This window comes from Trachymyrmex cornetzi, unplaced genomic scaffold (genome assembly GCF_001594075.2).
Source record: "Trachymyrmex cornetzi isolate Tcor2-1 unplaced genomic scaffold, Tcor1.1 scaffold685, whole genome shotgun sequence".
Classification (NCBI taxonomy): Eukaryota; Metazoa; Arthropoda; class Insecta; order Hymenoptera; family Formicidae; genus Trachymyrmex; species Trachymyrmex cornetzi.
The window spans coordinates 110,684-115,150 of NW_017300009.1; the positions used below are offsets into that span (position 1 = coordinate 110,684).

Consider the following 4,467-nt stretch of genomic DNA (forward strand, 5'->3'; position numbering starts at 1 on the left):
TAGATTTAAATGCGTGCAATATAGTATCTATTCCTATTAAACCTGACGACAGTGATATTATAGCACCTGATAGAATAGAAGAAGCATTTGAACTAGGTATATCTATACTATTGATATTACTTTCTAGAATAAAATAAAAAAGAGCATTAATAATTATTTAGAAAATTGTATCATATATTTATTTAGATCCAAATAAGTCTATGTATAAATTTATTTTCTGCCAATAATAATGTAGCATTATAGATAACAAACCACAAGAAGAATCTCATTTAGGTAAAATGTTATAAAATATGTTTTTATCTTTTAAATATATTAAAATAGTTTGAAAATTAATAATTTTGTAATTATGTGTTGATTTACACAGGTTCAGGTCATATGTATTTTATTTCTTCTTCAGTTTTCTATCGTAGCATTTAACAGTTACGTTAAATTAGACTTACAGAGAAAGATAATATGATATTAAATGTGTACAACTTCTAAATTATAATTCATTGATTTTTAAATTATAACTTATTTCTTCTATATATCTTTATTTATAATTTTCATTCTTAATAACTTACAATTTTCATATTTCAGTTTCATTGTACAAATAAAAAACGACAAAACGTAAAATAACAGAAACGTTAGATCAACCAAATGAAAAATATATAAAATTAAAAGAAGAAAATGTTCAATTAAAAGCATTGATTGCTTCCTTAAAAGAAAAATATGAAACGAAACTGAAAAATCAAACATTATCTTATCGACATTTAATGACAAAGAAACAGAATAGTTCGAAAAGAAAATTAAATATTATAAAGAAAAAATTAATTAGTGAAAGAAAAAAAGTTAAAACACTTAATAAGAAAACAAAACGTAAAGAAATAAAAATAAGTAAGTTAGTAAAAAAAATAAAAAATAAAGGGGTAATTAAAAAATCGCCTGGTAGCAGTTTAATATATTCACTAATATATATGATAATGAAACGATAAACAATAAAAAAAAAAAACCAGGAGGACGACGATACACAGAAGAAATTAAGAGATTTGCTCTTACTTTACATTATCATTCTCCAAGGGCATATGGTTATTGTAGGTCAGCATGTACTTCCTTATTTATAATATTATTTCTTATCTTAAATACTTATCAAAGTATCAAAGTATTTTAAGTATATATATCGCGACGCGAATACCGATAAGCGGATTGTCATAATTAAATAAATTCCACTGTAAATTGTGAAAATTTAAGTTATATATTTTCTAAACTACAAAAAGGCTGTAAGTGTTAGTTTCTTCCAAGTCCTTTGTGGATCCACGAACCGTGCCGTGCGATACCGGCACAACAGAAAAAAAAATTAAGACCAAATATGTTTATTAATAAAAACCTTTGAACAAATTAAAAATTAAAGGATAAAAGACAATTTTTACAATTGTATAAAAATATGGACAAATATCAGTGAAAATAAGACTATGGAAACAAGTATTTATTCAATACTGTTAATTAGGTTAACCTGTCAAAATACGTATGCACGTGCTAATGTATGCGCATGTGTCGCACGGGTCACGCGGTGCGGTTCTCGACGCATGCGTGTAATGCACAATCGAAATTGGGGTCCACTTTTTCAAACGAGTTAACAATCTAGTAGTATATATAGAAGTCTGTGGTTTCACATGATGAGAAATATTTTTACGGAACAGAATGGACCGGAATAACCTCAACGATACTGAACGAATCTGACGATATTTGTTGATTGCGCGTGACTATCCACACATTTAGACTATCGTAGAAATTAGCTATTTTATTAGCTATTTATTGATATCGATCAATTCCAGCTTCTACCATATTTCATCATCTCTATAAAAAAATTAAAAATTCTGAGAAATCTGGGAATTCTGTTTTCACAAAATCAAGTATATCACATCGATCCGTCATCAGCATGGTAATAACAAATATATATATGTATTAATTGTTAAAATATCTCCAATATTTTAACAATTAATACATATATATATTTGTTATTAGGAACAATTAAAATATGTATTGTGGTTGGTGCTTAAAAGAGTGCCAAATTTTTTATCATTCTTGTTTTGCTGACATAGATAATAATTTAATATATATAGATAACGATAGGAACATTTTCATAGCAGGTAAAATAAATATTTATAATGTAGTATTAGTAAATTTTATAGATCCTTTATTAGTAAATATAATTATTATAGAAAATGAGACTGACTGTAATAAAAAAAATAATATTGGCTGCAATAAAGAACAAATAGACGAAGACTTGATAGCAGCGGTGAAAAGCAGACCTGCTCTTTATGATTTTCGCCTGCCTTTAAAAGAAAGAGGAAGAAAACATAAAGATGCTTTATGGAAAGAAATCAGTGAATATTTGAAAGGTATGATTTATATAGATTTGTTTATTTTGTACATTTTGAAGATGCCAAAGGGTTTGGTTATCGCCATATCGTGATCCATTGATAATGCCAACATTTCGTAAATCTTGCAGTTTATTTCAACAGTGTGCTGTTTGTCCAAATAAAGCTAATTGCAAGGTTTACAAAACGTCATTATCAATGGATCTCGACACAGCAATAATCTGCAAATCCTCTAGCATTTTTGAAGAAAATATCCATGAAAACCTCAAAAGTACATATATATTTCTTATATATAAACACATTCTAATTAAAAATATATATATATATAATTATAAACAAATTGTATGTCATAGGATTGTACACACCTATAAATGCGGAAAAACGGTGGAATTACTTAAAAGATTGTTTTAGAAAAGCTAGAAATTTGTTCAAGAAGCAACAAGATGTTACACAAAGAAGTGGTGCAGCGAAAACCGAAGTTATCAAGCCATCTTTTCGTTATTACAACGTAATGACGTTTTTGAACGATACACTAGAATATCGACAGTAAGAAAAATAATACTTGTATAATAACATTTTAGTTGCTACTACTGTAAAACGACAATTGGCATCTGCAAGTGCCATAAGCACAATACTGTGCATATTTTTGTAATTATAAAATGTTGAACCACTATATGGCGGAGCCTATAATATAAATAAAACAAGTGTAATTTACAAAGGCAAAAGATCGTTTGTGATACTACATCAATTATATATACCTGAAGTCCAATATGCTTTCCATCAATTGCGCCTATACAATTTGGAAATTGCCATATATCCTGATATTCTTTAGCTTTTTCTATCCACATTTCTTCTGTACATTCAGGGAAAACTATTTCTTTTAAGCCATTCCAAATAGCTTGACAAGTTTCTGCCACAATTTTAGATATTGTATTTGTTCCAACTCGAAACGCAAAAGAAAGGGAAGGCATAATATCGCCCGAAGCCAAATAGCGTAAACATATCTCCAATCGAGTAATGGCTGGTATTGGAGTTCTAACAACATTTTGTTTCGTAATATTTGGTTCGATTAACTTTAGTAATTCATTAAATGAATCTTTGTCCATTCTCAAATGTTCAACAAATTTCTTAGGATCTATATTTTTCATTTCTTTAATCAGATTGTTGCTTGCTCCTTGTTTAAGTCTTCTTTCTTCGGTATATACTGGTCGTACCCATACTCTTCGTGAATTTGCCTCCTTTTTTTCTCTCTTTTTTAAAACTTTATATATAGGAAATAAGCTTTAATTAATTCTTTTCTTTTCATTTCTTTCAGGATTCCTAATTGTGGAATTCTTTTCCATCTATATATTTCGTGTAACAATAATTTCCTCGTTTTTTCTTGTAATCTTAATTGTTTCTAATAACAAATATACATATGTATTAATTGTTAAAATATCTCCAATATTTTGCATGTATACTACAATAAATTAATACTTTACCATGCTGATGACGGATCGATGTGATATGCTTGATTTTGTGAAAACAGAATTCCCAGATTTCTCAGAATTTTTAATTTTTTTATAGAGATGAGGAAATATGGTAGGAACTGGAATTGATCGATATCAATAAATAGCTAATAAAATAGCTAATTTCTACGGTAGTCTAAATGTGTGGATAGTCACGCGCAATCAACAAATATCGTCAGATTCATTCAGTACCGTTGAGGTTATTCCGGTCCATTCTGTTCCGTAAAAATATTTCTCATCATGCGAAACCCAGCTACGAAAAAACGTAACGGAATTGTTCTGATTGGTTAACCCCCACCATTTGTCTTTTCCGTTGTTGTTCCGTTCCGCTACTTCTGACTCCATGTGACTGCACCCTCATGTGTTATGCGTTATGCAAGAGTCTGGGTGCCATTACATGGAGCGCGGAAACGCGGAAGACAAACTTTACTAGATTTCCGCGTTTCCGCGCGTTCCGTTCCGTCCTTTTTAACTGCCTTATATTACATGGAGTATATTTAGGGTGTCGTCCCATGACGCGTATCGCTGTACGCGCGTATTCGCGTATCGAAAGATACGACCAATCACTGAAGATCCGCCGTTTTACTGCTTGCAAATTTTGC

The 4,467-nt window shown here is 29.7% G+C and overlaps 1 pseudogene; it reads right to left on the reverse strand.

The window, feature by feature from the left end:
* Nucleotides 1-2,858: 2,858 nt before the first annotated feature.
* On the reverse strand, nucleotides 2,859-4,226 carry LOC108767496 (uncharacterized; annotated as a pseudogene).
* Between the last annotated feature and the right edge of the window lie 241 nt (nucleotides 4,227-4,467).